The sequence below is a fragment of the Schistocerca gregaria genome, chromosome X (assembly GCF_023897955.1).
Source record: "Schistocerca gregaria isolate iqSchGreg1 chromosome X, iqSchGreg1.2, whole genome shotgun sequence".
NCBI lineage: Eukaryota > Metazoa > Arthropoda > Insecta > Orthoptera > Acrididae > Schistocerca > Schistocerca gregaria.
This window is the reverse complement of record NC_064931.1, coordinates 280,082,056-280,096,468: the sequence shown is the minus strand read 5'-3', so window position 1 is coordinate 280,096,468 and position 14,413 is coordinate 280,082,056.

Below are 14,413 nucleotides of genomic sequence, written 5' to 3'. Positions count from 1 at the left end.
CTCTTTTAATGTGCTGGTTATTTTGATAGGCCATGCGTATTCTGCGTACAACTGCATTCATTAAAACAAGTGGCGCTCAGTGGTGTGAAAACAGCTGAAATCGTTAAAAGCCAACGAGGCCTCAGAGCCCGTTGATTTTCCTGGCAGGTCGTACACAGAATTAGCGACTAAATTAGTTCCACAAATAACCGTATTTTATCGCAGAACCAATAACCACAAAACTGTACCTCGTGATTGGATGAGAGCACGCCACGGCATGCTGTAATCAGGACAGCAAAATTGATCTGCAACAAACGCCGCATATCACTGACGTATATCTACTGCTGAATCCAAGCACATGTGTAGTTTCGGATACATTTATATTTCTTGAACAAATAGGTTATCTCCACAATAATTATAGTTTAATTAATACATACCGTATTGCCTTCTTCATCCTACTTTGACTACGCTTGAAAATGTGATACATGTATTTAAGTTTACTAGACAACCACCAGTGACGGAAGTTGTATTTTTGTAAACTTGTTTAGTCAGTATGCACTTCGAGTACTTGGGAGCGTACCTCACGGTACTGAATACTCCAATTCCATGCCGTTGATTAAACCACCTGAATAAACAACTAGTTTGGCTGCTATCTATCATGTAAATGGAAACATAATTCTTACGGTCACCATACGTTTTGAAAGCGGCGGTCAAGTGAATCCAATGTCATGGACTTGATTTACGTTAAGCTACAGTTCAGGGTATCAGGTGAGATCTCTGCGTCTTTATTGCTTTAAACGTTAACTTAGCATCGATATACGTTGGAATGGAATATCAAGGTGTATTGGAGAATTGAGTGAATATATACTAATAGGAAAAAAAACCGTTGTCCTACACGGAGTGTTCTTAACGTAGTGAGATGAAGCTAAACTCCACAACAGAATAATCCCCGTCATTTTCTCCTAGTGTGATACACAAGCCAGATACGTGCCTACAACTTTCCACCGAAATGGTAAAAAAGCGTGATCTTAACGTGATCTGAAGGAGAATGGGGTGTCTATGCTTTTTCATCCTTCCTTTTTCGTGCCCTCCTGTGGCTTGTGCATGGGGGAGGGATGGTGCGACATTAACGCGAACATTAATAAAATGGCAAAGGTTCTCTCTACGACTCCCAGTTCAGCAAGAAGCGTACAGCTTTGGTGGGGACTTTAAAAATGTCCCTGTACAGCGACCCCCAATCGCCGATACCTAGGTTCCAGTTGAATAGGCAACTCTTTCGACTATCCTCAAGTGAATAACACTAAGCCGCTACGTTATCACCTGCTTGTCGCATGCGAAAAGTGAGGCGTCTCGTAAACGTAACCTATCTTGCTGGTGCCTAGGAATCACTGTGTGAGTGTCCCTTGTACAGGAACATTTTTAAAGTGGTTCAAGTGGCTCTGAGCACAATGGGATTTAACATCTGAGATCATCAGTCCCGTAGAACTTAGAACTACTTAAACCTAACTAACCTAAGGACATCACACACATCCAGGCCCGAAGCAGGATTCGAACCTGCGACCGTACTGGTCGCGCGATTACAGACTGTAGCGCCTAGAACCGCTCGGCCACAGCAGCCGGCCATTTTTAAAGCTCACAATTAAGATGTTCAGGTGGAACCGACGGTGTTGCCGAACTGCTAGGTCCTAGAGGGACCCTTTGCCTTTTTACTACCCTCCAAAGGCCTTGGATCACGTTCAGTGGGCTTGTATCCTAGTGTTGTCCTCAGAAAAGATAGTTCCGAGCCCTACTCATGATGGTAATATATTGGATGAAATGGATACAATCCAATCCAACCTCTTTGAGGAAGTCCACATCTAAACTTGTATCCGTGAACGTGAGGCAGTTATAAAAACAACAACACCAAAATACAAATGGCAGCTAAAACAAGCAGAAAGATTAATATGTTAAACAAACTAGACAGGGAAGCAGTAGTCTCATATGTAGTGAGGAACCGGAAACTTTTAGCTCAGGACAGGAGCATGTAGAGGAAATGTGGCTCAAGTTTAAAAGAATAGTTGACCATGCACTGAACGGATATGAATCCAGCAGAAGAGTTTATTACGGGAGAGATACTCCGTGGTATACAGTCACTGCAAAGGAACTTCTAAAGAAAGAGATACTACTGCATAATAGGCATAAAACAAAGCATAGGGCTGTAGATAGAGATATGCTGAATGAAACGCGTTTGGCAGTCAAGAGAACAACGCCTTCAGTGGCTATTGTAGTATAATATTGTTAAAATATCTTACGCAAAATCCAAAGAAATTCTGGTCGTTTGTAAAGGCTCTTGGTGGCACCAAACTTATTGTCCAGTCACTAATGGACAACGCAGGAACTGAAACTGAGTGTAGCAAAGCAAAAGCAGAAATGCTTAGCTTTGTCTTCAAATGTTCCTTTACAAACGAAGACCCAGAAGCAGTGCTCCAATTTAATTCTTGTGCTACTGAAAAGACGAGTGTCAGTGGCATTGAGAAATAGCTGAAATCCTTAAAACGTAACAAAGATCAAAGGCCAATGGAATCACTCTCAGATTCTTTACCAAATTTGCGGCTGAGTTAGCCCCTCTGTTAATTATAATTAGTCATAGATCCATGGAATAATGTACCGTGCCCAGTATTTGGAAGAAAGCATACGTCTGACCTGTCTACAAGATGGCTAGCAGGAGTGATGAACAAAACTGCTGTCCAATATCCTTGACATTCATTTCTTGTAGACTCTTAGAACATATTCTAAGGTAAAACATAATCAGGTATCTCGAACAGAAAAACTTCCTCCATGTCAACGAGCATGGATTTCGAAATCATAGATCATGCGAACCCAACTCTCACTTCCCTCACATGACACCTGGAAGCCATAGATCAAGACAGTCAGGCACATGTAGTAAGGTCATCCGAAGACCAGTATCAGTTGCAAAGCGATTTAGAAAAGATTGCTGTATGGTGTGGCAGGTGGCAGTTGACGCTAAATAACGAAAAGTGTGAGATGATCCACATGAGTTCCAAAAGAAATCCGTTGGAATTCGATTACTCGATAAATAGTACAATTCTCAAGGCTGTCAATTCAACTAAGTACCTGGGTGTTAAAATTAGGAACAACTTCAGTTGGAAGGACCACATAGATAATATTGTCGGGAAGGCGAGCCAAAGGTTGCGTTTCATTGGCAGGACACTTAGAAGATGCAACAAGTCCACTAAAGAGACAGCTTACACTACACTCGTTCGTCCTCTGTTAGAATATTGCTGCGTGGTGTGGGATACTTACCAGGTGGGATTGACGGAGGAGATCGAAAGGGTGCAAAAAAGGGCAGCTCGTTTTGTATTATCACGTTATAGGGGAGAGAGTGTGGCAGATATGATACACGAGTTGGGATGGAAGTCATTAAAGCATAGACGTTTTTCGTCGCGGCGAGACCTTTTTACGAAATTTCAGTCACCAACTTTCTCTTCCGAATGCGAAAATATTTTGTTGAGCCCAACCTACATAGGTAGGAATGATCATAAAAACAAAATAAGAGAAATCAGAGCTCGAACAGAAAGGTTTAGGTGTTCGGTTTTCCCGCTCGCTGTTCGGGAGTGGAATAGTAGAGAGATAGTATAATTGTGGTTCGATGAACCCTCTGCCAAGCACTTAAATGTGAATTGCATTGTAGTCATGTAGATGTAGATGTAGATGTAGTTCTCCATTCCGAAAAGCGTTTGACTCAGTAGCACACCCACGGATATTATTAAAAATACGATCGTGTGTGGTATCAGACGAAAATTGTGACTGAACTAAGGGTTTCTTGGTAGGGAGGAAGCAACATGTTATCTCGGATGGAGAGTCATCGACATAAGTAGAAGTAACTTCGAGTGTACTCCAGGTATGTTAGTAGGGTCCTTGTTGTTCATGTTTACAGGGTGATCATATAATTGCAGTTAAACTTTGAAAACGCTGTAGAAATAACACCACTGGTCAGAATGATTTCAAATTGCAAGTCGGAGAAGGGGGAAAACTTATGGAAGAAGAAAAAAATAGTGTGAAAAAAGATCGATAGATGGCGCTGTATGTGTCAGAATACGTAAATGAAAACACCTGTCATGCGCACGACCCATTGAAGTTGGTATAAACACGCCGGATACACGGCTTTTCCTCGTTTCGCGTGTGTGACGTTCGCCATGACTGTCTCAACGCAGGATCACGCTCTGCTTGTAAAGCTGTATTACAAGAACGATGTCTGTGCACCTGTCACTCTGCAGAAGTTCCGGACACTGAATGGTAGAAAAAAGGCGTTGGTCCTATGACTGCCGTGGGTTCGGAGAAAATGATGCGGAAATTCGAAAAGACGGGTTATTTTGGTGTGCAACCTGGTAGAGGGACGAAACGAATTGACGCGGCGTTAATGAATGCAGTGTCAACAGCAATACAGGAGGAGACGAGTGGTGGTTTGCAAACGTGTAGTGCACGGAAAATTGCCCGAATATTGGATATACACGTGAGCACGGTGCGTAAAATCCTATGAAACATCCTTCTTTGTTATCCATTCAAAATTACCCACGTGCACGAGTTGCTTCCTGTTGACCTGCCAGCAACAGAGACCTTTGCTGTAGAATTTCTTGCTCGCATGGAAGTGAACAATGATTGGCCGTGGAAGATTTTGTGCACAGGCGAAGCCCACTTCCATCTGAGCGGATATGTCAATACAAAGAATTGTCGAATATGTGCAACGGAAAATCCAGACGCAAATCAACCGGTACCACTTCATCCTGAAAAGGTCACTGTGTGGCGCGGGTTTATGGCATCAATTATCATAGGGCCATATTTTTTCGAAGAGACACGTGCTTCTGGTCCTGTTACCTGTACCGTCACTGGTAAGCGCTATGAGTGTCTTTTGCGCAACAACGTCATTTCAGCTCTCCAACAGCGTGGATGTGTGGATGGGATTATTTTTCTGCAAGATGGTGCACCTCTGCAAATTGCAAATCCAGTTGAGAAGTTACTGAACAGCCATTTCGGAAATGCTAGAATTATTTGCCGCCATTTCCCTACAGCCTTGCCGTCCCGATCACCTGATCTTAATCCAAGTGACTTCTCGCTGTGGGGCTATCTGAAAGATGTTGTGTTCAGTGTTCCGACTGCAAACTCAGTTGCTTTGAAGGCACGCATTGCGCAACACATTCTCAACATGATCCCGGAAACACTACGAACAGTAATGGACCATGCTGTTTCTCGATTGTTGCAGAAAATGGTGGGCAGCATATTGAATATGTTTTGCACCAGTCACATGGAAATTAATAATCCAACTTGATTTTGACTAATAATTTTCATGTTGTTTTTGGCGTCAGGACAACTAAAAAACGATGTTACTGATGCTCTTTATGCGGTTTTGGCCTCGGGAGAATTAAAATCCGATGTGAGTGATGATTTTTTGCGGTTTTTGGTCTCAGGACAATGAAAAACCGATTTTTCCCATCCGATGTGATATGACCTTGCCGTGGTGAATGGGCTTACGTAACTAAGAGTATCACACCTATACACCCATGCACACTAAGTAGTACAGTTTGATTAACGTCAAACGCACACTTTAGGCGTTGTTGTATGATTCATTTGTCATTTGTAGTCGACCACTACTAAATTATGATGCTTACAGCGCCATCTGTTGCTACATTTTGCAACTATTTATTCTTCTTCTGAAATACGTTTTTCCCTTTCTCCGATAATATTCTGTTGCAATTTGACGTCATTCTGACCAGTTGTGTTGTTTCTACCGCGATTTGAAAATTTAACTTTAATTATAATCACCCTCTACATTAATGATCTTGCGGACAATATTAATACTAACCTCAGACTTTTTGCAGATGATACAATTATCTACAGTGAAGTATAGTCTGACAGAAGGTGCTCTAGTATTCAGTCAGACCTTGATAAGATTCCAAAGTGGTGCAAAGTTTGGCAACCCACTTTAAATGTTGAGGGATATAAAACTGTACACTTCAAAATACGAAAAAATTACCTTGTGAATGTAAGATCACTGAGTCACAGTTGAAATCGATAAACTCATACAAATACGTGTGTGTAAGGCTTATAGGGATACGAAATAGGAAGATCACATAGGCTCGGTCATGGGTAGAGCAGGTAGGAGATTTCTTTTTATTGGTAGAATACCAGGTAAATGTTATCAGTCTACAAATGAGACTGCTTACAAATCAATCGTGTGACCTATCCTAGAATGGTTTTCAAGTGTGTGAGATCCGTACCTAACAGGACTTCCCTGGAATATTCAGCATGTACAGAGAGGGGCACCACGAATTGTTACAGGTTTATGTAGGTTAATTCTTACAAAGAAGAAGACAGCAACCAGCCACTATTCTTTCTAGGAATTAACCAACATTAATTGTACACAGCCACGGTCCCACCATGTCAGTTTTAGACAAAATAGCATTAGGTTACAGGTTTATTTGACCCGTGGGTGAGTGTCAGCGATGTTGAAACGACTGAATTGGTTGACTCTTGAAGAAAGACAGAAATTACCCCGAGAAAGTCTGCTAAGTTCAAGAACCAGCTTTAAAAGATGACACTAAAAATATACACTCCTGGAAATGGAAAAAAGAACACATTGACACCGGTGTGTCAGACCCACCATACTTGCTCCGGACACTGCGAGAGGGCTGTACAAGCAATGATCACACGCACGGCACAGCGGACACACCAGGAACCGCGGTGTTGGCCGTCGAATGGCGCTAGCTGCGCAGCATTTGTGCACCGCCGCCGTCAGTGTCAGCCAGTTTGCCGTGGCATACGCAGCTCCATCGCAGTCTTTAACACTGGTAGCATGCCGCGACAGCGTGGACGTGAACCGTATGTGCAGTTGACGGACTTTGAGCGAGGGCGTATAGTGGGCATGCGGGAGGCCGGGTGGACGTACCGCCGAATTGCTCAACACGTGGGGCGTGAGGTCTCCACAGTACATCGATGTTGTCGCCAGTGGTCGGCGGAAGGTGCACGTGCCCGTCGACCTGGGACCGGACCGCAGCGACGCACGGATGCACGCCAAGACCGTAGGATCCTACGCAGTGCCGTAGGGGATCGCACCGCCACTTCCCAGCAAATTAGGGACACTGTTGCTCCTGGGGTATCGGCGAGGACCATTCGCAACCGTCTCCATGAAGCTGGGCTACGATCCTGCACACCGTTAGGCCGTCTTCCGCTCACGCCCCAACATCGTGCAGCCCGCCTCCAGTGGTGTCGCGACAGGCGTGAATGGAGGGACGAATGGAGACGTGTCGTCTTCAGCGATGAGAGTCGCTTCTGCCTTGGTGCCAATGATGGTCGTATGCGTGTTTGGCGCCGTGCAGGTGAGCGCCACAATCAGGACTGCATACGACCGAGGCACACAGGGCCAATACCCGGCATCATGGTGTGGGGAGCGATCTCCTACACTGGCCGTACACCTCTGGTGATCGTCGAGGGGACACTGAATAGTGCACGGTACATCCAAACCGTCATCGAACCCATCGTTCTACCATTCCTAGACCGGCAAGGGAACTTGCTGTTCCAACAGGACAATGCACGTCCGCATGTATCCCGTGCCACCCAACGTGCTCTAGAAGGTGTAAGTCAACTACCCTGGCCAGCAAGATCTCCGGATCTGTCCCCCATTGAGCATGTTTGGGACTGGATGAAGCGTCGTCTCACGCGGTCTGCACGTCCAGCACGAACGCTGGTCCAACTGAGGCGCCAGGTGGAAATGGCATGGCAAGCCGTTCCACAGGACTACATCCAGCATCTCTACGATCGTCTCCATGGGAGAATAGCAGCCTGCATTGCTGCGAAAGGTGGATATAGACTGTACTGGTGCCGACATTTTGCATGCTCTGTTGCCTGTGTCTATGTGCCTGTGGTTCTGTCAGTGTGATCATGTGATGTATCTGACCGCAGGAATGTGTCAATAAAGTTTCCCCTTCCTGGGACAATGAATTCACGGTGTTCTTATTTCAATTTCCAGGAGTGTATTACAGCCCCCTACGGATCATTCCCAAAGGATTCGTGAGATCAAGATTAGATAAATTATAGCACGCACGGAGGCATTTTAACAATCACGCTTCCCGAAGTTAGTGAATGGTACGGAAAAAAGGCCCTAATAAGTGGTATAGTGGACCGCAACCTCTGCCATGCGTTTCACAGTTGTTCGTAGAGTATAAATGCAGGTGGGTATATAGATGTAGAGAAAAGTTGAATCATCAGATGGTGACAGCAGTGTCAAAGGTTGTTAAGAACGTCGTCCTGTCGCACAACGCACAACATATCGTTATTGACACCGGTATTTGGCAAAATGAATGTCTTCAGAGAAGTGACGGTTTCATGCGAGTCCTTCCTGAGGCTTTTCTTGTCGGTTCTGAGCAGCGTTGTGTCCGAAATGTCTTCCTCGGCTATCCATAAGAAAACCGCACTATTTCAACCTCCGTGGTTCTGATTTCCTTCGCAAAAGCACCAAGGGAATCCATCTTACACAATACGTACCAACATTTTGTTGTCTGAGGTGTTGCTGAGCCAGAGGGTGACGTCGCAGGGCTCAACGGTTTCGCAACATTATAGAGGAAGGCTACAGAGAATTTTGGGCCACATTTATAACGTCTGCGACACAGTGGGAGAGAAATACGGGGTTTCACAAAAGTTAGTCTTTAATTGCGTTGCGCAGTTAATGTTTAAGATCACTCTTTTCTTCTGGAGCAAAGTCTGTTCTTTTTCGAAACTTCTTGGCAGAGTCAGCCTGTGTGCCAGACCTGGGCTCGATACCGCAACCTTGATTTTAAGGGCAATGGTCTTACAGACTAGGTTAACACGACAGCTCTGCTTAAGCCACTACGTTCTCCTACCTTCTAAACTTCACACAAGATCTCCCACATTACATGCAGGTCTAGCACACCGGGAAGAAAGAATATTGTGGAGAAGTGACATGCACTACGTGATCAAAAGTATCCGGACTGCTGGCTGATAATTACATACAACTTCGTGCCGCCCTCCATCGGCAATGCTGGAATTCAATATGGTGTTGGCCCACCCTTAGCCTCGATAACATCTTCCGCTCTCGCAGGCATCCGTTCAATCATGTGCTGGAAGGTTACTTGAGGAATTTCAGCCCATTCTTCACGGAGTGCTGCACTGAGGAGAGGTATCGATGTCGGTCGGTGAGGCCTGGCACAATGTAGGCGTTCCGAAACACTTCAAAGGTGTTCTATAGGATTCCGTTCAGGATTCTGAGCAGGTCAGTCCATTACAGGGATGTTATTGTCGTGTAACCACTCCGCCACATGCCGAGTATTATGAACAGGTGCTCGATCGTGTTGAAAGATGCAGTCGCCATCCCCGAATTGCTCTTCAACAGCGGACAGCAAGAAGGTGCTTAAAACATCAATGTAGGCCTGTGCTGTGATAGTGCCACGCAAAACAACAAGGAGTACAAGCCCCCTCAATGAAAAACACGACCACACCATAACACCATCGCCTCCGAATTTTATTGTTTGCACTACACACGCTGGCTGATGACGCTCACCAAGCATTCCTCATACCCACATCCTGCCAACGGATCGCCATATTGTGTACCGTGATTCGTCACTTCACACTCCTTACACGCTCCTTACACCGAGCGAGACGAGGCATTTACCGGCCTGATGTGTAGATTATAAGCAGTCGCTCGACCATGAAATCTAAGTTTTCTCACCTACCGCATAATTGTCATAGTACTTGCAGTGGATCCTGATGCAGTTTGGAATTCCTGTGTGATGGTCTGGATAGATGTCTCCCTATTACACATCACTCTTCAACTGTCGGGGATCTCTGTCAGTCAACAGACGAGGTCGGCCTGTACGCTTTTCCACTCACTTCCACATCCGAAATAGTGCACCTAGGGATGTTTAGATGTGTGTAAATCTCGCGTACAGGCGTATGACACAAGTAATACCCAATCACCTGACCACGTTCGAACTCCGTGAATTCCGTGGAGCGCCCCATTCTGCTCTCTCACGAAGTCTAATGACTACTGAGGCCGCTGATATGGAGTACCTGGCTGTAGGTGGCAGCACAATGCACCTAATATAAATAACGTATGTTTTTGTTGGTGTCCGGATACTTTTGATTGCATAGTGAACCTACAACTTAAGGGTTCTCGCGAGAGGCAAAGTTCCGGCTTCTCATCCTAGTTAGGCACATAGTTGCAATACACCATCAATTTACGTTATTACGCCACATGTAATTCTATTGCTAAACAATGTTCATTGCAACATCAAACTTTTTAATAATGAAATTAAGTTTGAGAAGACGTTGTTTGAAGGAAGTTCCTCGCATAGTCAGTCTGTCACTAACAAGAGACCACACAACAATAACATTTTTTTTATATATCTATGAAACTTAAATTTATGAATTAAATTACAAGCGCCGGCCGCTGTGGCCGAGCGGTTCTAGGCGCTTCAGTACGGAACCACGCTCCTGCTACGGTCGCAGGTTCGAATCCTGCCTCAGGCATGGATGTGTGTGATGTCCTGAGGTTAGTTAGGTTTAAGTAGTTCTAAATCTAGGGGACTGATGACCTCAGATGTTAAGTCCCATGGTACGTAGAGCCATTTGAACTTTTTTTTAATACAAGCAGCGTCCTGTAAGCAATGCAACATATTTTTTTCTGAATGCAGATTGGTTTTCTTCAGGATTCCAATACACCATATTGTTCCCCACTCTTTTGGCTACAAAAATATATTTTTCAATATACCCTTCGTTTAATGTGATGGTCTTACGCCACTTTACTGTGAGAGTCTACATTCCTGCATAGTACCACTCTACTGGTCGACGTCGGAGCAAACATCTTGCTGCATCATTAACCTCCCCATAGTCCACGTACTGCCTCTGTCGAGTGCATCCTTCATCGGGCAGAACAGACGGATTTCGGAAGTTGCGAAATCCGCGCAGAAGGGCGGAGGAAGAGGAACAGACCAAAGAAGATCTGTGAGCTGCTCTCGGGTGCTGAGCCTTGTGTGAGGCATTGAGGTCATGGAGAAGAAGTGCGCTTGCATTTGTGTGGCGGCGAACAAGCTGAAGTCATTTCTTCGGTTTCCTGAGGGTAGCACAACATATTTCAGAGTTGATCATTGCACCACGAGGGAGAACATTGGAGAGAATAAACACAGAAGACCGTCGCCATGACTTTATCGGCTGATAGTGCGGTTTCGAACTTCCTCTTCGGAGGAGAGGTGGAATGGCGCCATTCCATGGACTGCCGTCTTGTTCTTGGTTCGAAGTGATGAACCTGTGACGATGGTCGACAAAAATTGTCACAATCAGCCTCGTAACGGGCAATAAATTCTGAACACATGGTCCTTCGTCGCTCTTTATGGTCTTCCTTTAGACGGCGAAGGACCATGCGAGTACCCACCTTTGACTACCCCAACTGGTGGGCGAATGTGTCACTGCTTCTAAAAGAGACGTCCAGTTGTGCAACAACTTGTTTGATTGTGATCCGGCGAGCGCCTCGAATCAGAGGTAGATCGAGCAGATTCGCTCGACCTTGGTGCGATGATGATTAACACGATTCACCGTGCTTTTGTTCACTGCCGTGTCTCGGTAGACATTCTATAAGCACCTATGAATACCTGCGATGCTCTGGTTTTTCGCCAAAAGAAACTCAATGACAGTTCTCTGCTTGGAACACACCTCAGTTGCAGACACTACTTTGAAGGCTACGCGTAACACCTTCACCTATCGGAACTTCATGATACTCTAGGGGCTGAAGCGTGAATGCCACGATGCCCAAAACAAGGTCTGCATTCCATAATGAGATTTTCACTGTGCAGCCAAGTGTGCGCTGATATGAAACTTCCTGACAGATTAAAACTGTGTGGTGGACTGAGACTCGAACTCGGGACCTTTGCATTTCACGAGCAAGGGCTCTACCAACTGAGCTAAGAGGTAATGGCAGAAGTAGAGCTGTGAGGAGAGGCCGTGAGTCGCGCTTGGGTAGCTCAGTTGGTAGAGCACTTTCTCCTAAAGGCAAAGATCCCGAGTTCGAGTCTCGGTCCGCCATACAGTTTTAATCTGGCAGGAGGTTTCAAGGTTTGCATTTTTTTTTCAACCGAAATTGGCCGAGAAAAAAAAAGGTGTAGCATTTCATACTGAACGCCCCGCTTATCACGCTAAAAATTATCGGAGTAACCGATTTTGAAGTTTTATGCTAAAGTAAGGTCGGTTTTGCGGCAAGCAGCGTCGTTCGGTCTTAAGAGTGTTCACTTTCTACACGAGATACGAGTGTCTGGTTGCAGCTAGCATTTCTGTAAAGCATAAAATACACAAATATGGAGAAAAATCATTTGTAATGCTTTTTTACTGTAAACAGCCATGGTCAACAATCCTGTTGATCTGTAGTTAAGAATTTATATTTGGAATAAAAATTGGATTCTTGAGTGCGATATGTAATTATAAGTAAGAAGAACTTGAATTTTTCATAAAAATGATAAGCAGACATATATTAATTAGCATGCATTTGATGAATTTTATATTTAAATGACGTAGGTATTCTAACGCAACAGAAAAGAAAAGGAAGACATAATGACAGAAACGACACTCAATCCAGGGATCACCAGTCTCGATCACTACCGATTTTTTCTATCTTTATGTATTTGACGCTTCAACGAAATGCTCGTAGAACATGTGCCAGCGTACTACGACCGAGAGCCACGCCGCTAGTCGAGAAAAGTTGACGTTACTTTACTCTTAATATTCCAAAATATTAAGGGTAGTCGGAAAACTTCGAAGTAGGTTTTCTCAAGAATTTCTGAGAGTTGCATCGAACAGTTATTTGATTTCTGAACTTCACGTATCAAAAATATAAAAATTTTAAAAAAATCCGATTGGCGTGACGTCTCTTTGTAAATGTAGAAATTTTTTTTATGTGTCAAAAACACTCAACATTTTCGTAATGCACAGGATATTTGTAAGTTGGTGTCCGTGAACGTAGGAATGTTTTCCTGTAGCAAAAACATTACATGAAGTCCATATAAACATGGGTCTGTAAATCCTTCCTAAACATGGGTTTGTTGCTAATGGAAGCGATCTGCTCCTGTTTCTATGCATGCCCTGAGTCTTTTTTCAATGCTTTTCCGTACTCTCCTGAAAATCGTGGAGTATTCATATTTGGCAGAATCCATTTTGGATATGCTCCCTCAGAAAATCAACAGTAGCAACAATAGGGGAACATACGAGTGGTTTTTAATTCCCTTGGAGTAAAAGTACATATATGTAGTGTACAGTATATCAATCATTTCACTTGATGAATACATCGTTTTACAATTGTTGTAAGTTACTCTGAACATAACATAAAATAACACAAGACATTAAGTTAAAACAACGTAAGTTATTCTAACACACGAAAATCTGAACAACAGGCAAACTGAAAACATATGCCAATATGAATAATGTAGGTAAAGATATATGTCTTAGGCGCATAGCATAACGAGGTGTCATTACAAGAAGTTCCTTTCGTGACTCCGTAACGATGGATTTTCAGAGCAATACCCATATTGACTTCGGCAATATTTTGGTGTCAAGAATAGATCTCTAAAATTATGTGCACCAATTTGTAAATACCCTGTCTATTTTCAGTATTAACATGTCATCTATAGATACAGTCACATACGTTTTTCATTTTTCGTTGTGCATATATTTCTTTTGCTGCGGTATACTGGAAGGATCAAGAAGCGTTCCTTCTATTCTACTACTGAGTAGAAACTTTGATGTTCATAACGTACCACAGTGCTGTAGGTAAAACCGAACTTGATGTAGGACGCTTGCTGTCTGTCAAGGCGGGAAATAAAGTCAAATTGACCTACAAGAGCCACCTAAGCTACAGCGCCTGAGCATTTTTCGAGATTTTCATTATGTTTAAATATTAAAAACCCCTTGTTTTTTGCACTTACAAAATGTAAAATTGGCGTTTGTGTAATTTTACTTCAAAATAAAACTAACAATGAAATCGTTTTGTCTACCCCTCTTACCGCAAAACTAATGTACTCGTAAGGGCTATGTTTAGATCGAGTTGTAAAGGTAATTATCTTTTGCGTAATGTAAACAGAAGTTTCTTTTCTTTCATTACCCTCAGGGGAGAATATATAAATTAATAATTTGACGAGAGTCCGAATAAGCCGATGGTGTAAGAAGGCGAAAGAGTATTTTAGTCTTACGCGGCGGGCATACGCAATTGCTTGAACGACTCTTGTAGTCAATTTGAGGTCATTTCCTGGTTTGATTGACCAAAGGTGCCTTGTATAAAATTGGTCGTCTCAGTTCCTCCAAGCCACGCGGGATTAGCCGAGCGGTCTTGGGCGCTGCAGTCATGGACTGTCTGGCTGGTCCCGGCGGAGGTTCGAGTGCACCC